This window comes from Mauremys mutica, chromosome 1, assembly GCF_020497125.1.
Source record: "Mauremys mutica isolate MM-2020 ecotype Southern chromosome 1, ASM2049712v1, whole genome shotgun sequence".
NCBI lineage: Eukaryota > Metazoa > Chordata > Testudines > Geoemydidae > Mauremys > Mauremys mutica.
The window spans coordinates 71,564,003-71,590,644 of NC_059072.1; the positions used below are offsets into that span (position 1 = coordinate 71,564,003).

At 41.7% G+C, this 26,642-nt stretch overlaps 1 long non-coding RNA gene across 1 annotated transcript in view; it reads left to right on the plus strand.

The window, feature by feature from the left end:
- Nucleotides 1-1,182: 1,182 nt before the first annotated feature.
- Nucleotides 1,183-26,642, plus strand: part of LOC123348746 — a 35,373-nt gene continuing 9,913 nt past the window's right edge. Inside the window, exons 1-2 of the long non-coding RNA XR_006573250.1 lie at nt 1,183-1,340; nt 2,380-2,519. This is a non-coding gene — a long non-coding RNA (uncharacterized LOC123348746). The remainder of the gene's footprint in view (nt 1,341-2,379; nt 2,520-26,642) is intronic.

The window sequence follows — 26,642 nt, forward strand, 5'->3', positions numbered from 1 at the left end:
TATCTGCTTGGCTGGTGACACATTACAGGCCCACCAGCTGTAGAGAGCTGAAGGACCAGGTCAGGGTTGGAGAGTGTTGTTGATTATGTACCTAAAGACAGAGATGCAGTTCTGCTAAAACAATAGATTCTGTCCATTCAGATTTCACGCATCTCGAAGGCCTAATGCCAGTGTGCATATGAATAGTTGTATGTAGACATAATTTTAAAAAAATCAGGGGGTATAGTGCACTGAACTGGGAGTCAGGAGACTTGGGTCCAATTAATTCCCTGGTTGTCTTCTGAGCTGCTATGTATCGTTGGACAAATCACTTTACCAGTCTGTGATTTTGTTTCTAATCCCATCATCTGTCTGTTTTGTGTATTTACACTACAAGAAATTTGGGCAGGGATTTTTTCATTTATGTTGTGTTTAAACAGCGTCTAGTGCAGTGGGGTTCCTCTCTGTGCATCTAGGCATGGCTGTCATTCAAATAACTTATAGCAAAAATAAATCTGAATGATTTAAATTGGAGCTGGAAAAATATTGATTAGAAATATCCAGTTCATCTCTCAGACAATGCAAGATTTTCTTCATCAATACATATTCTAGTGCTTTTTTTCTAATGTGTAGTATAAACACTTGCAAGCAAAAGAGTTTGCTCCTGTTACCTTGGGAGATTATTTGACAGTCACTTTCAGGAAGCTTTCTGCATATTCAAGGTAAGTATTTCCTCTTACTTTCATCTCAAGTATTCTAGTTAAATCCCACCCCTCCTCCCTTTTTAAATTTATCAGAGGTAATTGGTTCACCTCCTATTTTACTATTTCACAGTATCAGTGGATGTCAAATACTACCTGGTCTCCAGAGAGGCACCTTTGCAAAATTTAGGATTTTAGATCTTAAACCTAAATATATAGAGAAGAGAATTCCTGGACCTAGAATTAATGGAGGAGCCTTGTCCTTGTATATAGAAAGCAGTAGTGCTTGGAGCACAGGCCTGGGAGCTGAAGACTCCAGAGTTCTGGTCTCAATGATGGCCGAGTCACTTCACCCTCAGCATGGATGGGCATCAACTCTAATGATCTACCCTTCTATGGGTTTTATATAGCCCCCATCACTGTACCACACAGTCCTTAATGTGTTTATCCTCCCAACACCCCGGGAGGACAGGCAGTAGCATTGTCACCCTTTTACAGGTAAGAAACGGAGCGGCTAAGTGACTTGCCCAAGTCGCAGAAGAAGTCTGTGGTGGAACAGAAGTTGAACACAGGTCTCCCACGGACCAGGCTAGCACTGTAACCACTGGACAAGTCTTCCTTTCATCCTTTTTGTGCTCTGTTTCCCACACTGCTTTGGAGGTGAGAAAAGGAGGTGCAGTAATTCAAAAGCCCACTAATACATAGCTCTGATATAGTGTTTTTCATCAGTAGTTCTCATAGGCCTTTACAAAGGAGGTCATATCATTATCCCCATTTTACAAATGAGGAAATCGAGGCAAAGACAGGTGGTGACTTGTCCAAGGTCACCCACCCAGCCAGTGCCTGAGCTGGGAATAGATCCCAAGTCTCCTGAGTCCAAGTCCAGTGCTCAGAGTGATATAATTGAGTTCCAGGGGGTTTTATTATGTGTTTTATGACTTCACCCATTTGTGAAGAAGAGTGAAAAGTGTCTGCTTGTTTGGTGGGTTTAGGGACTATGTGTTGATTTGTTTTGTTTTAATCTGAAGTTATTATTGGCGAAGGAAACTTATATTGTTCTTCATTGGGAATCTGCTGCTATTTTTTGTTGCTGTAAGATGCTTTTTATTTCTATAATATACAGATACCTAGACATCCCACCTTAATATTATGACACTAATATTTTGATTTAAAAAAAACAGGCCCCTAAATCAGCAATATTGTGCATGGAAATGATTTTCACTCTTTTCCTGAGACTTTTCATACTGTAATGTCTTTCTCTACAGGGTCTGATAATGCAATGTGCAATATTTCTTCATGATATCTGAAAAAGCATGAAAATGTAAATTAGAATAACTGAGTGCAATACAGTAAAGCTCATTGCAATAGGTTAATAGACAACATCTGTGCAGGTTCTGAATAAAAGGTTATGTACACATTTATTGGAAGTGAACAACTTGTTTCTGTTGATTGACAATACACACTAGAACCTCAGGAATAATACACAGCTATTAGAATTTTCTTCAGGATATAAACATCTTAAAAAAACAAACAAACAAACCTGGATCTTGATGTTATGTAACCTGAAACATTTCTTCCTATTCCCCCCCCCGCCCCGCCTCCCATCTCCCCTACTTAAAGATAAGGAAGGAAAAGCTTCATGAGAGTTTTTAAAAATGTAGAAGCTGCTTCTTTAAGGTAACATTCTGCTTCTTTCCAGCATCAAAATATAGTTGACTGTGGAAGCTCCAGAGTAACACCTTCAAGGTGCAACAGCGCACAGCTTTGAAACTGACAAGTTGAAGCTTTGATTTGTATTCTTCTGACAGCCTGGGTCCTTCAGATGCTCCTTTTAAAGTGGTAAGCAAGAAAACCATAATTGTGTGTGTATATATGATTGTGTGGCTGATATCGTGCTATTCAGGGGGAAATAATACAGTTAAAAGGTCTAAACAACTACCAAATGTACTGGCAAATACATCTGACGAAGTGGGTATTCACCCATGAAAGCTCATGCTCCAATATGTCTGTTAGTCTATAAGGTGCCACAGGACTCTTTGCTGCTTTGGCAAATATTGTTGCTTAATAGAGGTGGGTATTTTTAATGACAGGTCAAACATAACTATTCTGGAAAGCTGTGGATAGTTTAAAGTAGTCTCTTAAGACAATGGGTTGCCTGTTAGGGAGTGATCTGTAGTACAAGTTTCAATGCATGTGTTATCTAATACCTGTGCTTCTGTGTTTCAAGGGACACTGAGCTGAGATTCTTATTTTGTTGATATGTGATGTGAGGGAATCATAACGTTTCAGTTAAGCTGTGTTTTAACTCCAGATCTCATTCTGCCTCTTGTTTTTCACACACATATAAACTTTGTAATATGGCCTGCACGGAAGAAGTATGAAAACTATAGTATTGCCAATCCCAGGCATTCAAAAATCATGAGTCAGGCCCCCATATATCATGAGATTGGGTTAAAAAAGTAATGAGAAATTTAAAGAAATAATACGTTTGGGGTTCTTTGTATTTGTCTTTTGGTGTTTGAGCCTTGAAAGCATACTTCGGTCATGTTTTTGAGGTTTTTTTGCACAGTCCCAAGGTTCTCCTTTTTTAAATGAAGCTGAGCATTTCATGCAATTATAGAATTGAGGGACTTTAAAGAAAAACACCGAATATCATGAAACTTGTGATTAAAATCCCAAGAGTGGGCAATACAGAAACCAACTCCAGGATCGAATCATTTTATACAACTATGCCCACTGACATCTATTTTACCTTGGTCCTAAAAGTCTGAGAAAACCTTTTTTTACTCTGGAGTAACTAAGGTCTGGATTTTTTCAGTAATTTGACTCTGTAGATTCAAGCAGAAAACTAGGTTTATGAGGCAGATCCTCTCATCCAGCCATAGTGTGCGTATCACAAGATTTGTGTGTTGGGACAAAGGTAACTTTCAACCACTTTTTTCAGTCCCCAGACCCTGGGGCCAGTATGCACAGGTTGGGGCTAGAGGCTGCTGTAACTAAGACCAGCTGCCCCCCATCCCCGAACGGCTATGCTAGTGGCCAGGAACCTTTGGCATGTAGTTGTGCCCTGGCCACATCCAATTCTTCATAACATACCCCCAGAACTGTCGGTGGGGTGGGATAGTGGAACAGGAGCCATTGTATCCACTCTAAACCACCAGAGGAATCTCCCCCCACTACCAGTGTTAGGGGGAATCCTCAAGAGACTGGTTAATTTGGGTTTAGTGCTACTAAGTCACACAGAGCAGCCAGATACAGTGTTCTCCATACCATACTTAAAGGTGGCAACCAAATAGGAGTGCAACTATAGTCCTGGATTAGGGTGACCAGATGACCCGATTTTTTGGGTCTTATATAGGCTTCTGTTACCCCCCACATTTTTCACATTTGCTGTCTGGTTACCCTATCCTGGAAAGAGCTGGAGGCAAACTGACAGCACTTCAAAACAGGTCAGGTTAGTTTATTAAAAACCCATTTTGTAATGTAGATGTTGTCTTTAATGCCGTTTCAGATGTAAGCCTGTGGGCTCTTTCAGATATATTCAGAATTTTAGGAAAGATCATCTGCCTGGATGTAACCCTGAAATACTGCCCTTTTGTTGATCAGAACTTGTGTGTGTTACGTTTATACTTTTCTCTTCTGGAGAAAAGACAGTTAAAAACAAACAAACAAAAAAAACCCCTTGTGCTTGGAAAAGCTACTCATCTTGAACACTTTCCTTTTCTTGCTCCCTAGTTTAGATCAATGGAATGCTGGAAATACTTGATTTGTTTCACTCTCTAGTCGAGTTTCCCATACTCCAAAGAGTGATGATTTCATTTATTGTGCAGCATGTAGTACACCTTTGAAGCCACATACACTTTAGGACCTTTTATGACCTTTGTTAAACTCCTTTTTAAAATATACAAATACAATAAAATTATATGGGGAGCTATTTTGAACATGTAATCTACTTCAGGTTAAATTTTCTAGAGATTTTTGCCATGGTGGAATTAACATTAAGGATTTAATTTTTTTTTATTAATATAGAAAAATAAAAACCGGCTGTGTTTGTGAATATATATGTGCTCTGTTTCTTTTTAATTGATTTGGGACTTTTCTTTCACTACTTCATGGAAAATCGTGAGTGTCTCTACGGTCACTAGATGGAGGAGTGTGCTACAGCTGATTTTTGCTGCCTTTAGCTTTCTGATGAGAGACATGTGGGTGATCTTTAGTCATTCACCCTGGACAGCTCATCAGGTAACCATTTTGAATGCATTGTTCCACTGATGAGACAGGCATTCCATAGACAATTTTAAGGCACTATTCACCAGAAGATGAATCCACTCCAGTGCTGAAGTTACCTGGGAGTGGTTTTATTGTGTTGGGAAATGTGACTGCAATTGTCAAGATGTGTATCCATCACAAAAACCTGATTTTTGGCAGTTCTGGGTACAAGTGGCACCCTGATAACAGCACATAGATTGTGATACATGCCGTAATAAAAGTGTCTGGCGCTAGGCAAAATGAAACCTCAACAAAATATTTGGAATAGTGAAGTACGTATGCATGTTTCCTGGGAGGGCTTTCCTTTACATTTGGATGAATTAGCTACAGAACTGTGGGGCAAATATAAATAACTAGGTAGTGCAGGTGATGTGTATTAAGGTTGCCCCATTTAAGACCTTTTCATTATAAGACCCTGATTGAAATTGGCCAATGTGGGCAAGTTGGACTGATTTTGCCCTCCTATCTCCTTTTTTAACATCTTGAAAAAATTAGGTGTGCAAATTAAAGTTTCTTCCGGTTACCTGAGCTCTGACTTATGCTGTGAGCACTTGAGGCCTGTCCAGCTGAAGTCAGTAGGCAAATTGACTTCAATGGGAGTTTGATCAGTTCTTACTCAGCAGATTGCCAAAGCCCTAATTGAATTTGATAGCATCAGTAGTGCCTTGTTTTCACTTAGATTAATGAATAATATCTCTTTCCTTCATTTTATTCTAGTGTAAAATAAAATAAATCTGAGAGTCCAGAAATCTTTTTGACAGAACATGGAATATGCAAAGGGATGCAGTCAGTTTCATAAGCGACTCTCCTGTTTGAAAATACATTACTTACTATTGTTAAGCTAAATCCTAAGATAACTATAATTGAAATCGGTTAGAGGAACTGAGGTCTAGTTATTGGGTACCGGATGATGAGTCAACTATTGGTTCTATTCCTGGCTCTGCTACCAACCAGCTGTGTGACCTTCTGGAAGACACTTCGCTTTTGTGTAGATAAAACACAGAGATATTTTTTTCTCGAATAATAATACTCTGTTGTTCTATAGTACTTTTCACCTCTACATCCCAAAGCATTTTACAAAGAAAGGTATCACTTACCCCATTTTTCAGAAAGCAAAGCTGAGGCACAAACACCTAAAATATGTTTAAAAACCAGAAATCCTGAGGTTGTGTGACAGTTTTTTTTAAATCAATCCTTACGCAGGCCAGCCCCCACTGCAGTCAAACTGAATAAAGCCCTCAAGGTTTGCCATCAGTGTTTCATTTCCTTGCTTCTGTGAGTTACTCTTAGTGTTACCTGAATTTAATGATTTTGTGTCTTAATTTCCTATTTTTCCTCCCAAAATTGAAAAAAACATTTAAAATCAGATTGATATATTATAGGGCACACTCAGACCCAATAGCATATTCATTTTAGATGGTGATCTTGATATACAGTGCTCTTGATTTCATGAGGTGCCACTCCCAAAAAAACATGAAAATATTGTTTTCAGTTTCATTGGGAATCTGACCTACCATTAAACATGTATTCACATGTATGTTTAGAAAACCATACAACCTTTTGCTAAACATGCTTGTGAACATGAACAGTTTGGAGTTTAGCCATAATGTACAAATATATTTAAAATCACCATGGTCCACTGAATTCAATTGAACATGCTAATTCTACAAGTTTTATTCATGAGCAACTGTGCTATGATTTCTCTCTCTCTCTATTTTACATGCTTACAGTTTTGGATTTAAGTAACTAAAGACCAAACTTTGGAGTTTTCAGGGATTCAAATTGTTAAACTGGATTGTCTTTCTTTTTAAATACAGTGATGCAGATTTTTACCAACTTTTTATAAATTCATTGAGTTTCATTAACTTGTTCAGAAGGAAGCCATATCTGAACTTATTACACATGTGATACATGTGCAGACCAGAAATTCATGGATGGCATGTACTCATATGGATCTCAATTCAGTATTTACTTAAGCAGAAAGTGGGATTTTTTTGGGTGTGTGTCGGAGGGAGAGTATATATACACTAACACACACGTATACCACAAGGTATGTTTCTTTTATTATCACCATTTGATTTAAAATTGTCCCTTTATTGGTTTGTATTATTGGAAAGTGCTGCCACAGGACAAGTAATAACAAAAATAACTCATTAATGACTGTTTTTGTTTGGCCTCGGTCCAATGCCCGCAGCTTGATGTCTGAGGAGTAGACAGTCTGTAGCATTTTATCCGTCTCCTCGTTTGGACATCAGTTGTGCCTGGATTTCTGTGGACTAATTCATTCCTAACTTGTCTTCAGCAATAATGTCATAAAGAGCCAATAGCAGCATACAATCTAAATTATTTTGGCATTTACTGTTTGCATTATTATTTTAATACAGCAATATGAATGAAGTAGAGGGTTTGGACTTGTTTGGCTCCATGTTATAATAAGGCTGTTGTCAGCTTGGCAATAGTGTAGTGTAGGGCCAAAAGGTCATGGACTGAAACTGTCATTGCAGAATCTGGATATCTTCTCAGATCAGGGTTTAAGTGCTCACCAACTAATAACCAAAAAGCTACTTGTGACGAGCTAGGGGTCTGTTTTCAAAGTAATACGTAGGAATTAGACATGCAACTCTAACAAAGAGGAAATTGGGTTCTTTATTATTACATTGTATGGGGCAAATTTACAATAAACATAACGAAACATTACTCCTGATAGCTTTTGTTTTGGGAGTAGGCAGGATTGTACTTGAGGAGAACAGTGTGTTTCCTTACTGAAACGCATGCAGCATTATTTATGTGTAGCGTAATGTACAATGTCCTGTGCTGGTAGAATTGTTAATCCTTTGACTCAGACCCAGATTCAGAAAGGTGCTTAAGCACATGCCTAACTTTAAACATTTTCTTTCCATTTGGACATTTCTTTCTTGCTATTCTATGATTTAAAAATATCTCCTAATGAGATATTGTGGTTCCACATGCACTGCAATTGTGAGGAGTAATTTACAACAGACATTTGAGGGATGGAGGGGTGCATGTGTCAAAGATTTAAAGGTGCATGATGAAAATTGGTAGAATGTGTGATTCACAAATGAAGAGAGCACAATAATGTTACATAAGAACATAAGAATGGCCATACTGGGTCTGACCGAAGGTCCTCCAACAGGGCTAGTCTACACTTACCGTCCGGGTCAATGCGGTGAGTTCGACTTCTCGGAGTTCGAACTATCGCGTCTGATCTAGACACGATAGTTCGAACTCTGGAAGCGCCGCGGTCGACTCCGGTACTCCACCACTGCAAACGGCGGTGGCGGAGTCGACCTTGGAGCCGCGGAGTTCGACCCCGCCGCGTCTGGACGGGTGAGTAGTTCGAATTAGGGTACTTCGAATTCAGCTACGCTATTCACGTAGCTGAGTTTGCGTACCCTAATTCGAACCCCCTTTTTAGTGTAGACCAGGCCACAGTGGCCAATTCCAGGTGCCCCAGAAGGAATGAACAGAACAGGTAATCATCATGTGATCCATTTCCTGTTGCTCATTCCCACCTTCTGGAAAACAGGCTAGGAACATGATCCTTGCCCATCCTGGCTAATGGCAATTGAGGGACCTATCCTCCATTAATGTATCTAGTTCTTTTTTGAACCCTGTTATAGTCTTGGCCTGTTAACCTGTGGAACTGTTTGCCAGAGGATAACTGTGCATTGTGTGAAGAAATACTTCCTTTTGTTTGTTTTAAACCTGCTGCCTTTTAATTTCATTTGGTGGCCCCTAGTTCTTGTGTTATCAGGAGTAAATAACACTTCCTTGTTCACTTTCTCCATGCCAGTCATGATTTTATAGACCGCAATCATATCCCCTCTTAGTAGTTTGTTTTCCAAGCTGAAAAGTCCCAATCTTATTAATCTCTCCCCATACAGAAGCCATTCCATACCCCTAATAATTTTTGTTGCCCTTTTCTTGAGTGCTCCTTTAGCACCTTGATCGTTCAGTGGCCCCACTGGTTGTTTAGCAGACTTCCTGCTTCTGATGTACTTAAATTTTTTTTGCTATTACTTTTTGAGTCTTTGGCTGACTGTTCTTCAAATTCTTTTTTTGGCCTTCCTAATTATATTTTTACACTTCACTTGCAGAGTTTATGCTCCTTTCTATTTTTCTCACTAGGATTTAACTTCCACTTTTTAAAGCAGGCGTAGGCAACCTATGGCATGCATGCCGAAGGCGGCACGTGAGCTGATTGTCAGTGGCACTCACACTGCCCGGGTCCGGGCACCCAGGGCACTGCCCGGGGCCTCTGCATTTTAATTTAATTTTAAATGAAGCTTCTTAAACATTTTAAAAACCTTATTTACTTTACATACAACAATAGTTTAATTATATATTATAGACTTATAGAAAGAGGTCTTCTAAAAATGTTAAAATGTATGACTGGCACGCGAAACCTTAAATCAGAGTGAATAAATTAAGACTCGGCGCACCACTTCTGAAAGGTTGCCGACCCTTGTTTTTTTGCCTTTCACCACTACTTTTACTTTATCGTTTAGCCACGGTGGCACTTGTTTGTTTCTCTTTCTATATTTTTTAATTTGGGGTTGACGTTTACGTTGAGTCTCTATTATGGTGTCTTTTTAAAAATTTCCCATGCAGCTTGCAGGGATTTTACTTTTTGCGCTATACTTTTTAATATCTGTTTCACTAACTTCCTCATTTTTGGGTGATCCCCTTTCTGAAATTAAATGCTACAGTGTTGGGTTGCTGTGGTGTTTTTCATGCCACAGAGATGTTAAATTTAATTATATTATGGTCTCTATTACCAAGTGGTCCAGCTATATTCGCCTCCTGGACCAGATCCTGTGCTCCAGTGAGGACTAAATCAAGAATTGCCCCTTCTCTTGTCGGTTATAGGACTAGCTGCTCCAAGAAGCAGTCATTTAAGGTATCAGGAAACTTTATCTCTGCATCCCATCCTGAGGTGATATGTACCCAGTCAATATGGGGATAGTTGAAATCCCCCTTTATTATTGAGGGTTGTTTTTCTTTTATTTTAATAGCCTCTCTAATCTCCCTGAGCATTTCACAGTCACTATCACCATCCTAGACAGGTGGTCAGTAATATATCCCTACTGCTATATTCTTATTATTAGAGCATGGAATTAGTATTCATAGAGACTCTATGGCTAAGATTTTTACTTCATTTGATTCTATGCTCTCTTTCATATATAGTGTAACCCCCCCACCCCCAGCACCTCCTGTTCTGTCCTTCCGATATATTCTGTACCCTGGTATTATTTGTTCCATTGATTATCCTCATTCCGCCAAGTTTCTGTGATGCCTATTATATCAATATCCTCATTTAATATGAGGCACTCTAGTTCATCCATCTTATTATTTAGACTTCTAGCATTGGCATACAAGCACTTTAAAAACTTGTCATTTTTTATCTGCTTGCCATTACATGATGTAATTGAATGGAACTTTTTTCATTTGACTGTTTATCATCTTTCATCCTCTACTTCTTACTAGGACATAGCAAATCTCCATTAATAGATCCTTCTCTAAGGGATGTCCAAACCACATGCTCCTCAGCTCCTGTCAGCTTTCCCCCATCCCTTAGTTTAAAAACTGCTCAATGACCTTTTTAATTTTAGGTGCCAACAATCTGGTTCCATTTTGGTTTAGGTGGAGGCCATTCTTCCTTTCCCAAAAGTTTCCCCAGTTCCTAATAAATCGAAACCCCTCCTACCTACACCATCATCTCATCCCCACATTGAGACCCTGCAGCTCTGCCTCTCTAACTGGCCCTGCGTGTGGAACTGCAAGCATTTCAGAGAATGCTACCATGGAGGTCTTGGACTTCAATCTCTTACCTAGCAGCCTAAATTTGGCCTACAGGACCTCTCTCCTATCCTTCCCTATGTCATTGGTACCTACATGTGCCATGAACACCGGCTCCTCCCCAGATGAGGTTTCCTAGAATAATATTCGGCATTATAGCACTGGATTCAGAGTTGAAACAAAGCAAGCAGGAAGATACTGATCAAACATTGAAAGACAGAATTTCAAAGTACTATTGTGGAGTCTTAAAGCCATGTTAGGATCCTCCTCACTTCTATTGTTCCTCATAGGCTTTTTCAGCAACATTCAGCCTAATTTAGTTTTCCCTTGCAATAGTCTATTTAAATTAGTATTAAAGAACTGTAATACAAAGGATTAAATACAAAAAAGGACTTTTCTAGCCCAAGAGCCCTGGTTGTAACCTTGGATTTGTGGCCAAATTGCTCTATCACAATGTTCTTTTATCAGTTTCACTTGTTCTCTGAAGAGCTAGATTGTGATTTGGACTACATGTCTTTTGCAATGGAGGAGGAGACAGTAAGAAAACCCTTCATACTTGGTTCCCTGCAAGTGGGACTAAATTATGCTACTTATCTGCTTACTCCCTTTCTCGGAGCAGTTTGGAGAGGAATAGAAATTGCCTTGGGTCCACTTATCCTGCTTGTGGTTGTCCAGGTGGGGGTTGGGGTGACAGTAATCTGTTGCTGCTAAGAAGAACACGTGCTCACCCTCTGAGAACAAGTAACTCATGGATCACTGAACAATGGTATAGTGTGGGGGAAGATTCACAGGTCCCTCTAGAGCACAATGCCTCCTGGGTAGTGCTGCTCACACACCACCCCTGGCTAGGGCTTTACTAGAGGCATGGTCTAGCTGTGAGAACTTCTTTGGTAGTAAGAACCATTTGAGGACCTATATCGTATATTTTCAGTGCTGTCTAAAATGGATTCAGTACCTACTTCCATCAAGTGGAATATGCTTGGTGTGTGCTGTCTCTCTGACTCATAGTTTTTATAGCTCTGTTTTCATTTGCAGTCTTTTAACCATTCAGATTCTGAATTTGATCAAAGTCATTTTCTGCAAGTCTGGTTCAGGCCTGGTCAGTATTCGGATGGGAGACTTCTTAAAAACCAAGAAAACTCCATGACAACAAAGCCCCCCAATGTGTGGCACTGTTGAGGATTCAGTAGGTGGCACTATCCTCTGAGCATGCAAATCACCAGTAGTACAGAAAGACAGTGTGAACAAGATTTCTCTAGAGACGAAGAGGTTAGAGAGTAGTAATTCGCTTGCCAAACCTGGGGCATGACCCTGGACATTTTCAGTCATCCACAGCCAGCATTCCACCCCCTTAGCTGGAACAGTGGTAGTGAACTCCGCACGCTCCCTGGAAGTTTATGGAATCACTGATGCAATGGCTTTGCCTCGGCTATCCCCTGGCCTGCTCCCAGATCCTAACTCCATGTTGGGCTCAGTGCACCAGTGTGTGCAAAATTCCCCGATGTTTCCACTTCACAGCCACTGCCTACAAAAGATTGGACTTACCACAAAGTTCAGGTCCAGAACTGAACTGTCTGAAAGTTTGGATGTGTTTGAATGAGGGTTTTTTGTATGGGCCTGCCTCTATGGTCTATAAACCTATCCTCTATGATTTATACAAGAGATCCCAACTGCTTGCTCTGTCTAGTGTTTAGCTGATATCTGTAGACGTACTCTTGATCATCCGCTTCCCGCTGTTGTTGGTTGCTACAAAGCCTTCATGTAAATGGCCATTCCTAGCTAGTCTATAACATAGTTCAACTTGGGCAATTAAGGCCTATATGGCACCCCATCTCCCGGAGTCTGAAACTGATTATACAACCCCTGGAGCCCAAATGTCCCACCTGAATTAAGCAGAAACCGTTTTTCCCTGAGGTGGTTAGCTGAAGTGCTGCATTTCTCTCCCAGACGCTGAGAAAATTCAGTCTGTATAGTCCTTATGAAAGCAATGTTAAAATTAAACATGGCATGGAAAATTTACATCATGTCACACATGCTTTCAAAAATAGCATCTTGTTGATGGCATTCAAGCAACAGCATTTAGTTGTGGTATTTTCACAGCTTTTTAAGACATTTAATGATATTTGACATTGGAAATGAAAGCAGATTTTCATTATATTTCAGTGTGCTCTGGGTTAGCAGTGCATGGGTTGATTATGACTGCTGTCTAAGGGCATGTCTATACTGCCCCACAGTTTGGATTACAGGAGTGTGAATATGCACACCAAAGTATTGCACTATTACCCCCGGTATGGACACTGTGGGTGTGAACTTAAAGGCTCCTACTTTGCACTAATGTGGTCCTGTGTGAAGAAGACTACATTCGTGACCAAACAGGGCTACATTAGTGCAAACTAGGAACCTTTAAGTTTGCTCCCATAGCATCCACATGAGGGAATTACAGTGTAGTCCTTTGGTGCATGCTGGAAATCACCCCTGCCCCCCAGTCGGAACTAGTACAGGGCAGTGTAGTCATACCATAAGGCTGTGAGCAGGGTGCTGGAACAATTTCTATAGTGAGGGTGCTGAGAGCCATTGAACCAAACTGTAAACCCTGTATATGATGGAAACCACTTCAAGCCAGGGGGTGCTGCAGCACCCCCTGGATCTCTAGTTCCAGCACTGGTGGCTGTGAGAGAATGGGCCGCATAAAATTGCATTCAAAAGCTTTGTTTACTTTAGGTGCTTTCTTTTAATTGGGGCAGCTGTGGCAATTTTTATTCATTTCCTCATCCACATTTGGAACAAACTTCCCATTAAAAAAGGGAGTTAGAAGTGCTGCGCCTTCATAGCCAGAAGGCATGTCAGTCAAAATCAGCAGTGGCTAAACTGGATGTTTTGGAGTGGGGACTGCTATAGTTAGCAAATTCTCTCCAGCACCAGAGTTCCTTCCTCTTAGCGCTGTATGGGGCACGAGGGAATCAGTTACAGCTCTCTGATTCTGCTGGGCAGCTCTAAATCATGCTTTTGGCATGGGGTCCTCAAGAGTGGAAAATTGGCGTCGTACTATGGAGGTCCATGACACTCTCTGCCCATTCCTGATATACTGCCCCCAAAGCGGGGTCGGAGTCGGGGGAGCAATGAGAACAGAGGCTTCAGGCCTGGCAATGACACAGATAAGCAAGCAAGGAGTTCCTCTAAGCCAAGGATTCTCTACTAGTGATGTGCGGCAGAATAACAGCCCCTTTACACTACCTGAGTGGTGCAAATGGGCTGTAACTGGGCTCAGAAATGGACCCTATATTGTCTTGTGTATTGACTGGTCCATTTATACATGTGTGTGCAGAGTAGGGGCCAGAGATTAGCACGTAGAATGGTGGGACCCAGCTGGGTCAGCTGGGACCCAGAAGTAAGTCTTTGGAGGGTATATGCATCATCACCTTCAAGTTTTGCTGAAAGCTGCAATTGATTTAAGTGGGGAAAGAATTGGTCCCATCATCCCCGTAACTGCACTTGCTTAGATGTGCTGTCCTCAGTGAAGAGCCAGGGCCCTCAAATGCAGTGGGACTGCAGGGGAGACACAGCACACAGATGACACACAAAAATGTCAGCCGATCCTCAGCTCGGTGTCTATCTCAAACGCATGATCTCGGTGTCCACTTCTCCCAGATCTTTGAGGACAGGGCTGTGGAGCATGCAGCTTCTCACTGGGATGGCCTTGGGGGCATTCTGGGTCTCATTCCATAGCTAGGAATGGGACAGAACAGGAAGAGTGCTCTCACTCAGCTTAATTTGAGAGTGTCGCTAATGTAGGAGGCACAATCTGGCCCCTATGCTAGGATCTATGTGTAAAAATAACTGCATCTTTATATAGGAATAGGTTTACCATGTAATCAATGATAGCCGCTGTAACAAAGTCTGTATTGATGCAGCTGGCAAACATATAAATAGTCTGCCTGTAGCAAAAACATGTTGTCAAGTCATTAACTAAGCACAGCATCTTGCACTGTTAGACTCCTGCAGCTAAAAATCCATCTCTTGTTCCCAAGTAATAGCCAAATATATGTTTAGATAATAGCAAAATTACTTAATCAGTATTAAGAGTCACAGAAACCCCCCCACAAAAGAAAGGAGGTTTCTGATTAAGATCTTGGGCTTGAACCAGGTATTGTCCCCTGTTAGACGGTCCAGAGTACAGGCCAGTGTTAAATGTCTGTTTGATTTGGGCCTGCAGGCTTTGAGGTCCGGGCACAGCTCTGTGCTCAGTCACAAATAAAATCTGTTTCAATCTTTTACAACCCTTTTCCCTTACATTTTTGTGCATGTCTCAGTTGGTTTCATCTCTCCTGCATAAGCCTGACAGGCCTGACTTGCACAAGCATGGTATGAAGTTACGCCCCAGTGTGTGTGCTTGCCTCTATATGTCTTTCTTTACACAATCAAAGAACTAAATTTGTATTTCCTAGGGCTGTGTTAGAGCAGGGAAAGGACACGTGTTAACTGAACTAGCCCTGTATTTGAGAACAGCCAGAGAGATTCCAGTGGCTCTCTTGAAACTGTGGAGCAAGATAGTAGCCACAATAAATGGGTGAGTTTGCCCCAGACAGCATCCCTTTCACTGAGGTGTCCCTAATGACCTTTTCTCTGAGTGGCCCAAGGGCTGTTCCTTACATTGACTGGTCACTATTATTTTAAAAGGACTGTGACACATTCACATTTTAACTGTCTCTGGATACAACACGTTTGGGCCTGTAGATTGTGAGGTTCTGCAGTGGAAGGAATATAAGTGGCCTACTGATTAGGAAATAAGGACCATGAGCCTGCCAAGACTCCTTGGTTCTAACCACAGCCCTACCACCATCTTCCTGTGTGATCTTTGAGCAGTCACTTAACCGCTCAGTGCCTCAGTTTTCACATCTATAAATTAGATCAAAAAGAAGCTTTTTAAATGAATATCCTTCTCATCTCTTCCTCTCCCCTTGCTCCTTGTACCCACTTAGTTTGGATGCTCTTTGGGGCAGAGAATGTTTTTATTATGTCTAGTACAGCATCCAGTATAACAAGGCCCCAATGGTAATACAAATACATAATGGTAATAATATAATATAGAAAGAATCTTGATATCCTCAAAGCCACCCCCCACAGAAGCATTACATACATTTGTATTCTATGCACAATATTATTATATTGCTTTTCAGTGAATGGTCATGGGTCCTCTCTAAATGGCACTGTGCATCTTTCCCATTGTTAACTTCATCACTTCTCATCCAATTGTTTCATTATGTTGCCTACTGGTTGTGTCTTGTCTCAGTTTAGATCATAAATTCTTTGTAGCCTGGACAGACCCTTATTAGCAAAATGAGGCCTTGATCTGATTGGCATCTCTGGCTGTTACTGTAATGAAAATAATAAATAATAGCAATTTCCCCCTGAGATTACAGAGAACACTGCACTATTGGTAGTGTGGACACACTTATCAATAGAAATTTTAGTTTAATTCACATGGCTGGAGTAAAGTGAAATATGTTATGGCCTGAGATTTATGACTGTTTGTACAAGGGAAGCAAAGGTACAATGTATACACACAAACATAATTGCAGTGCTTAGTATTAAATGTTTATTCAGGCTTTATGCAAGGGTCAGGGAATATCATTATAAGTCATATCAATATAAAATGATATTACAGTTGTGAAAGGAGTGTGCTCCTCTGTATTTTGTTATGGAAGAAAAACAAAAGTTATTCTAAGTAGTGGATGATGTAATTCTGAGTTTGAAATTAATAGGTGTAATGTACTTGTGCCTTTTTTTAATTTTATAGGCTCTAATTCCCTGAGCTGTATGTCAGTGCAACAAAGCTAAATGCTGTTTGCAGAGTTGCCTGATTTATTATCAGATTGTTACACTATTAAGGAATACACAACAAGGAAGGAGATTTTAATGGATTGTGGCAGAGAAAAAAGTATGATCTTGCCAATATGGAAATACTCTTTAGTTTTCTAGCCATAGTCTTGCCCTCACTGACACTTAGGGTACGTCTACACTACCCGCCAGATCGGGGGGAAGTGATCGATCTATCGGGGATCGATTTATTGCATGTACTGTAGACGTGATAAATGGATCCCTGATTGCTCTCCCATCGACTGCTGAACTCCAACTCAGCGAGGGGCGGAAGCAAAGTTGACGGGGGAGCTGTGGCGCGCCGCGAGGATGCGAAGTAAGTAATTTTAATTCGACCTTAGATACGTCGACTTCAGCTACGCTATTCTCTTGGCTGAAGTTGCGTATCTTGGATCGATTTTCCCCCTCCCCCAGTGTAGACCAGGCCTCCGGGTGACCAGAGCACCACACTAAAATATTGGGATGCATTGGGGTGCCATCAGCCCTGCCCACAGTCCACCCCCACTCCTCCCCCACTCGCCCCCCCACCACGCCCTTCCTCATCCCCTGGCCTGCCACTGGCTTGCTCAGTCACCCACCCACCGCTTGACTCCCTACCTGCTCACTCGCCCACCCACTGCTCGCCTCTTCATCCCCCTGCCTGCCACTCACCCCTACAGCACTGACTTCCCCTCTGCTGGGTGGGTGCTCGCTCACCCCCCACTTCTTCCCGCCTCTGCACCGCCCTCTCTCCACCCCCATTCCACTCCCTTCCCCCAATTCCCCACCCCTGCCCTGCCTCTTCTCCGCCTCCTCCCCGAGCACACCCCATCCCTGCTCCTGCCCCCTCCCTCCTGGAAAGCGCTAAGCACCGCCAAACAGCTGTTAGGTGGCGGGAAGTGCTGGAGGGAGGGAGGAGTGGGGACGGGGGGAGAAGGAGACAAGGATGATGGGAAGCTTGGCTGCAATTTTTCCCAGTGGGTGCTCCAGCCCCGGAGCACCCACAGGATCAGCGCCTCCCTCCCGCTCGCCTCCTTACCTGAATATCGGGACAAATGGCATCCTGATCGTACATTGATCAGGACGTGGGACAAAGGGTTAAATATCGGGACAGTCCTGATTTTATTTGTACATCTGGTCACCCTACTGACACTTGTACAATCCCAATGAAGCCAGTGATGAGTGAAGTCAATAGGTTGCACAGATCCAAGAATTTGACCCTATGTGTCCAGTTACAGTACTCCTAGGGAGTGGTCAGTGTGCAAAGGCAGTTACAGCAGAACCTTGGGAATAGAGGTTATCCGTAACTCTGAACAAAACACAGTTTGGGCTCCAGATCCAGCGGCTGAGACCCCAGACCAGGTTTCAGCAGCAGCTGCGCTCCCTACTCAGCGCTGGTGTGAGTTTGCAAGCTTGTTTCCCTCCTGGCTGTGTGTGTGTGTGTGTGTGTGGTCCTCCTCCTCCTCCTCCCAGGGGAGGGGCAGTAAAAAACAGCCTGTCCTGCTCCCAGCCAGAGGAGGGCTGGTAAAAAGAGTGCGTCCGCCTCCTGGCAGGGAGGTGGAGGGGTGAAAGTGGTACAGACCCCAGAGCTGCTCCTGCTCTGCTGGCCTCGGCTACCTTGGGCTGGCAGCCCCCAGTGTCTTGCTGTAAGTGGCTGCCCCATAGGTGGAAGTGTTGGTGGGGACAGGTAGCCCAGCTGTGCCTACCTTTTAAGATGCAATACAGGCACAGTGCAGTATTTGCGGGTTTGGTTGGTTTTTGGGTTTTTTTTTTTTTTGGTTTCTGCTGCTGCCTGATTGGTTACTTCCAGTTTTACAAGGTGTCCGGTTGACCGGTTAGTCCATAATTTTTGAGGTTCTACTGTATTTGTTTTTAGAAATTGCCTTCACAATTACTTGTCTAAGCCCATCTGTCAATGGACAGTCCAAGGAAGTAGCAGCTCTTAACTTTTTATCCTCCCATGGCAAGAAAATGGATTATTAAAACAAAATGAGATTACGGTTTGACTAATCTCTTCACTGTCATATAATAAGAATAATGTTAATGGCATCCTGGCAACAAGTAGCTTTTATGAGTATCCAGTGCCTTGGCTATGTTTCAGTGTTTAATCGCTCTGCCATGAACAATATTCCTGAAAGAGTAACGTGCAGTGAGCGTTCTGATTCATCAAGAACATCCACCACAGGATTATTAAACAGTTAGTCTCGATAGGTCATATTTTCATGGGCCATTAGTACATGCCTCAAGTGTTTTGGGAGGTATGAGGCTGCAGCAATAGCTTTATTTCAACAGAAATAGAAAATCTATATACTTAAATGAATGTAGCAGGTTTACCAAATCCTGTTAATTTTCTTTAAGTAGCCTTTTATAATCTCCTACAACCTGTTTTACACCAGAATGGTTAACTATAAATCCTACTGATCCTGCAGTCCTTACGCAGGAACATTCCTGTTAATAGGAATACTTACCTACATGCCTCCAGCTTTCATCCAGTCCACACCACAGGATCCATTGTCTACAGCCAAGCTCTACAATGCAATCGCATTTGCTCCAACCCCTCATACAGAGACAAACACCTACAAGATCTCTATCAAGCATTCTTACAACTACAGTACCCACCTGCTGAAGTGAAGAAACAGATTGACAGGACAGATCCAACACAGAAAGTAACAGAACGCCACTAGCCGTCACCTTCAGCCCCCAACTAAAACCTCTCCAGCGCATCAAGGATCTACAACCTATCCTGAAGGACGATACATCACTCTCACAGATCTTGAGAGACAGGTCAGTCCTTGCTTACAGACAGTCCCCCAACCTGAAGCAAATACTCACCAGCAACCACAGACTACACAACAAAAACACTAACCCAGGAACCTATCCTTGCAACAAAGCCCGTTGCCAACTCTGTCCACGTATCTATTCAGGGGACACCATCATAGGACCTAATCACATCAGCCACACTATCAGAGGCTCGTTCACCTGCACATCTACTAATGTGATATATGCCATCATGTGCCAGCAATGTCCCTCTGCCATGTACATTGGCCAAACCAGACAGTCCCTACGCAAAAGAATAAATGGACACAAACCAGACGTCAAGAATTATAACATTCAAAAACCAGTTGGAGAACACTTCAATCTCCCTGGTCACTCGACCTAAAAGTCGCAATATTACAACAAAAAACAGACTCCAATGAGAGACTGCTGAATTGGAATTAATTTTCAAAATGGACACCATTAAATTAGGCTTGAATAAAGACTGGGAGTGGATGGGTCATTACACAAAGTAAAACTATATCCCCATGTTTATTCCCCCCCTACTGTTCCTCTCACACCTTCTTGTCAACTGCTGCAAATGGACCATTTTGATTACCACTAAAAAAAGGGTTTTTTTTTCCTGCTGGTAATAGCTCACCTTAACTGATCACTCTTGTTAGAGAGTGTATGGTAACATCCATTGTTTCATGTTCTCTCTGTGTGTGTATATATATCTATATCTATATATCTTCCTACTGTATTTTCCACTGCATGCATCTGATGAAGTGAGCTGTAGCCCACGAAAGCTTATGCTCAAATAAATTTGTTAGTCTCTAAGGTGCCACAAGTACTCCTGTTCTTTTTGCGGATACAGACTAAGACGGCTGCTACTCTGATTCCTGTTAATGTAATTGAGAATTAACCCTGAGTAGAGACAGGAGGATGGGTCACTTAAAAGTAAGGTGAAAAGAAGGAATTGGAATCAAAAAGAGTTTTGCCACTGACTTCAGTAGGAGCAGAAGCCTACCCATTATGTTTTCCTAGGCTGAGGATGGTAGATTTGAATCCTTTATAAAAACACGGCTACCCCTCTGATACTTTATAAAAAGTGACATGGTCACGGTCAGAGTTACTTCTGCTGCCATACATGTATATGTATCCATAATCCTCCTTTTCTGTTCGCTGTTCTTCAAAGCTTTTCTGGGGAAAAGAACCCAGGAACTGAGCTGGCTCTAACCAATTTTTCTTGAAATATTACATTTTCCTTCTGACATACTAAAGATTTGTTAACTTAAAGATATGACAGGCGATTTAAGCCTATTTTTCAAAGAAGTTGAAGCCAGGCAATTGTAATAGGAGTTTGAATTAAAATTCCATTATTCTGAAGTAGTCAAAGTTCAGACATCATTAGTTGCCCTAGACATAAAATGAACCATTCCTATCTTGAGATATAAATTATCGTTTATTACCAAAGCTACATAATTGCTTTAATTATTCACAGCATTTCCCGGGATTGATTTGTCTATGGCTTTTACAGACAATTTGACTTTATTTTAAAATGATAAAGAGACATGCAATATAAAATTCCTCTATTTGTGGTATATTTAGCCTTGGAAACATTAATTTCCCCCCTAACCCAGGGTAGCATTTTTCTCTTTTCTTGTTAATTACAAACCTAACTCCTGAGATGTCAAGACCATAGCTATCCATGTTAACAGAAGTATGGATTTTCACATTTTGCCTTGAATTATTGCCTAGTATAAAAAGATACTTAATGAAAGATTGTCTGACGTTAAATTAGCTTTCACATTTGCTGCTTCCAAAGAATAATGTTAAGATAACTTGACAGCCATGGTAAATTTAGACGATGGAAAACAATAGTTTTTTAAGATGTGTGATTTCTCTACGCTTGTGCATCACAGTCAGCATTTGGGTATTTCATTTCAGCTATTTTATGCTCAATAGTTTCTTTTCCTTGAACTATAATATATTGACTTTTGTCATTTATCTAAATGCTATTATGTGAAGACACACCAGAGACCTTCAGGTTTGAGTAGGATAGAAACAACAATGATTTGTTTTTTTCATAGATTCCAGGACTGAAAGGGACCTCAAGAGGTAATTGATAGATGGAGATTCCACAACTTCCCTAGGCAGTTTATTCCAGTGTTTAACCACCCTGACAGTTAGGAATTTTTTCCTAATGTCCAACCTAAAGCTCCCTTGTGGCAGTTTAAGCCCATTGCTTCTTGTTCTATTCTTAGAGGCTAAGATGAACAAGTTTTCTCCCTCCTCCTTATGACACCCTTTTAGATACCTGAAAACTGCTATCATGTCCCCTCTGTCTTCTCTTTTCCAAACTAAACAAACCCAATTCTTTCAGCCTTCCTTCGTAGGTCATGTTCTCAAGACCTTTAATCATTCTTGTTGCTCTTCTCTGGACCCTCTCCAATTTCTCCACATCTTTCTTGAAATGCGGTGCCCAGAACTGGACACAATACTCCAGTTGAGGCCTAACCAGCGCAGAGTAGAGCAGAAAAATGACTTTTAATACATCCCAGAATCATGTTTTCTTTTTTTTGCACACTGTTGACTCATAATTAGCTTGTGGTCCACTATAACCCCTAGATCCCTTTCTGCCATACTCCTTCCTAGACAGTCTCTTCCCATTCTGTATGTGTGAAACTGATTGTTCCTTCCTAAGTGGAGCACTTTTCATTTGTCTTTGTTTAACTTCATCCTGTTTACCTCAGACTATTTCTCCAATTTGTCCAGATCATTTTGAATTATGAGTCTATCCTCCAAAGCAGTTGCAATCCCTCCCAGTTTGGTATCATCTGCAAACTTAATAAGCATACTTTCTATGCCAATATCTAAGTCGTTGATGAAGATATTGAACAGAGCCGGTCCCAAAACAGATCCCTACGGAACCCCACTTGTTATACCTTTCCAGCAGGATTGGGAACCATTAATAATTACTCTCTGAGTAGGGTTATCCAGCCAGTTATGCACCCACCTTATAGTAGCCCCACCTAAGTTGTATTTGCCTAGTTTATTGCTAGTTTTTGTATTGCTAGTGTATTGCCTAGTTTATTGTTTCACTATGTTTATCATTTACACATTTCTGTATTTTGAAAGTACCACACAGGTGGTATTTGTAAAGTAAGAAAATGTTGCCCCATCTTGTAGTCTGATTTGTATGGATGTGGGGCCTCAGTGCCTATTCAGACTACTATTGACTTAACCGGAACTACTACTGGGCAAAACTGTCCATGCAGTGAATTAGATTGCAGAGTTGGAGTCCAGAAAATAAATAAATCAATTCAGGGAAGATCTTTACTTTCACATAGTGCAAAAATGTTGGGCTAACTCCTGCAGCATTTATTCACATTACATAAGAACGGCCATACTGGGTCAGACCAAAGGTCCTTCTAGCCTAATCTTCTGACAGTAGCCAATTCCAGGTGCTTCAGAGGGAATGAACAGGACAGGTAATCATCAAGTGATCCATTCCCTGTTGCCCACTCCCAGCTTCTGGCAAACAGAGGCTAGGGACATGATCCCTGCCCATTCTGGCTAATAGCCGTAGAGGGACCTATCCTCCCAGGGCTGGCTTTAGGAACTGCGGGGCCCAATTCGGTGGCAGTCCAGGTCTTTGGCCGCATTTCGGCGGTGGGTCTTTCACTCACTCTGTGTCTTCTGGGGCACTGAAGGACCTGCCGCTGAAATGCTGCCGAAGACCCAGAGCGAGTGAAGGACCCACTGCCGAAGACTCAGACCGCTGCCGGGTGAGTAAAAATTAAAAAGTTAGGCACTCTTCCTCTAGGACGCAGGGCCCTCTTAGGCGCGGGGCCCGATTTGGGGGAATCAGGGGAATCAGCCTAAAGCCGGGCCTGTATCCTCCATTAATTTATCTAGTTCTTTTTTGAACCCTGTTATAGTCTTGGCCTTCACAACACCCTCTGGCAAGGAGTTCCATAGGTTGACTGTTCATTGTGTGAAGAAATACTTCCTTTTGTTTGTTTGAAACCTGCCACCTATTAACTTCTTTTCATGATCCCTAGTTCTTGTGTTATGAGAAGGAATAAATAACATGTGCTTATTTATTTTCTCCACATCTGTCATGATTTTATTGGCCTCCATCCTATCCCCTCTTAGTTGTCTCTTTTCCAAGCTGAAAAATCCCAGTTTTTCATTAATCTCTCCTCAGATGGAAGCTATTCCATACCCCTTTTCTGAGACTTTTCTAATTCCAATATATCTTTTTTGAGATGGGGCAACCACATCTGCAGACAGTATTCAAGATGTGAGCATACCATGGCTTTATGTAGAGGCGATATTATATTTTCTGTCTTATTATCTATCCCTTTCTTAATGATTCACAACATTCTGTTTGCTTTTTTGACTGCCATTGGACATTGAGTGGATGTTTTCGGAGAACTATCCACAATGACTCCAAGATCTCTTTCTTGAGTAACAGCTAATTTAGACCCCATCATTTTATATGTATAGTTGGGATTATGTTTTGCAATGTGCATTACTTTGCATTGATCAACATTGAATTTCATCTGCCATTTTGTTGCCCAATCACCCAATTTTGAGAGATCCTTTTGTAGCTCTTCGCAGTCTGCTTTGGACTTAACTATCTTGAGTAGTTTTGTATCATCTGCAAATTTTGCCGCCTCATTGTTTACCCTTTTCCCCCAGATCATTTATTAATATGTTGAACAGTACTGGTCCCAGTACTGATCCTTGGGGGATACCACTATTTACCTCTCTCCATTCTGAAAACTGACCATTTATTCCTACCCTTTGTTTCCTATCTTTTAACTGTTATTGATTCTTGAGGGGACCTTTCCTCTTGTTCCATGACAGCTTACTTTGCTTTAGAGCGTTGGTGAGGGACCTTGTCAAAGGCTTTCTGAAAATCTAAGTACACTATATCCATTGGATCCCCCGTCGCCACATGCTTGTTGACCCCCTGAAAGAATTCTAATAGATTGGTGAGGCATGATTTCCCTTTACAAAAACCATGTTGACTCTTCCCCTGGCAAATCATGTTCATCTCATTAGTAATCTCATGTACGATTACTTGAGGAATCTGTCTATGTACAATTTATTAACTGCAGTTTGATGTTAGGGACTCTCCTTTACTTTATCTGTTTCAGGCTGCAAACTCCACTTTGGGGCTTGCTTGCTTTCTCTGTGGTCCTTTTACCTCCATGCTGGACTGTGAAATTCCAAAGCATGGTGACACAGGACTAACAATGGAGGGTTATTAAGCCTGGATTCACAAGGAAGCCCCTTTTGACAAAGAAGAAGAAACAATCTGCTGAGCGCGGCTGATAACTAAGCAATGGCCGACGTGGTGAAGGACTTTGATCATCTGCTCAAGCTGATAAGGAGTCACCTGACAAAGGGGACTGGAGGCTATAACAAAAATGATCTCTTACTGGCCATCTCAGATAGAGATGAGACAAGACCAGATAGACACCAGGTTTCAGAGGAGAAGCCATGTGCAAGAGGGCAGGGAAAGGGGAAGGATCCTGGACTGCTTAGAAGACACTTACCCAAATCCCCAAAAAGATTCCAGAGTAGTGAGGAAACCGAGGTGGGGATGCATAAAGGTGTTTTATTGTTTTGTCTGAATCCATATATTTCTTGTGCTGTCTCAAGAGTGGTTGGTTTTGGAAACTTCTGGAAAGTCTCTGTTTTATGTGTCCTTGGAGAAGTAAACTGTAACCCAGAGTGCCCACAAGGTGCAATTCTGGGAAAGGCTGTGCTGAAGCAACCATGAGCACTGGTCCTGGTGCAGCTGGACTGTCAAGTCCCATTTCCGTGAAGGGGAAGCAGAGACCCTGTGCCCAGGAAGCATGCCGGATAGCATCCCAGATAACCTCTGAAGATAGGACAAGAAGCAATGGGCTTAAATTGCAGCAAGGGAGGTTTAGGTTAGACATTAGGAAAAACTTTCTAACTGTCAAGGTGGTTAAGCACTGGAATAAATTGCCTAGGGAGGTTGTGGAATCTCCATCATTGGAGACTTTTAAGAGCAGGTTAGACAAACACTTGTCAGGAATGGTCTAAGAGATCATTAGTCCTGCCACGAGTGCAGGGGACTGGACTAGATGATCTCTCGAGGTCCTTTCCAGTTCTATGATTCTCTGATAGGTTAAGGAAAGAGACAATGCTGAAGCATACTCAGAGCAAGGGAAGGTTATGACCACATGGGTCCGTCATGTGGGAACCATGCCCAGAAGCAGTATGGTGAGCGTTGAGCAGCTTTGTTGAGGCTGTGACACTGTTGACTTCCTCTACTCATTTGAGAAAGGGCTGGCACTTGAGGCCCTTCACTTGAACTGTAGCCCTCCACTGCTCTACCAGTCATGCATAAATGATGTGTATTTCTGCTACTGTGTATGTGTTATAGTCAGGGCTTTGGAGCGGAGCCCGGAGCTGGAGTGTGGAGCAGCTCCGGAGCAGTGGAGCTGCAGGCTTTTGCCTGGAGCTGGAGCAGAGCTAGAGCACAGCTCCAAAGCCCTGGTTATAGTGGGAGATAATTGTATTGTTTGGCAGTTTTAAGGTTTCACATTTACTATGGTAGCTTTATAGCTTTATTAAACAAGCTTGAGGAAGAAAGTAGCTTCATTCAGTTTCTGTAAAGATTTAGTTGACTGTGCAGAAACTAGTGAACAAAGATCTTTTTTGTTAGAAAATATTACTAGCAAATGATGTATTTGTTTCAGGAGGCTTTGTATGGTGGGTGCTTGAGGGGGTATGGGAAGAAAAAGCATGACTGAACTAATTGTGTAAAATGTGATGTGCGATATAAAAAAACAAACAAGATAATGGGAAAAAACCCTATTAACATTAAACACTAATTGCCTATCATGCCATGACTCAGGCCTTGCTGAGTCTGGTACCTTATTGGTTAGCAACATTTCAGCCGCTGCTTACTCCTATACCTTTCAATTACCAAGCTTCATAGTCTCACTTTGTAGTTTTAGGCACTCAACAATTTCAGATGGTTTTTTTCTTGAACTGTCTTCCCCTAGTTAGAAAGGAGATAGAACTGTGTGAAGGCAGAGTGGTGTCCATAGTACATTAAATACCTTCTTATCCAGCGTTGCCAATAAATTTGAACATTTCTAAGCATAATTTTAAAAATATATTTATATGAAGGGGAAGATCCTCAGCTGGTGTGAATTGTCATCACTGTATTAAAGTTAAAGGAGCTATGTCACTTTATCCCTGTAAATA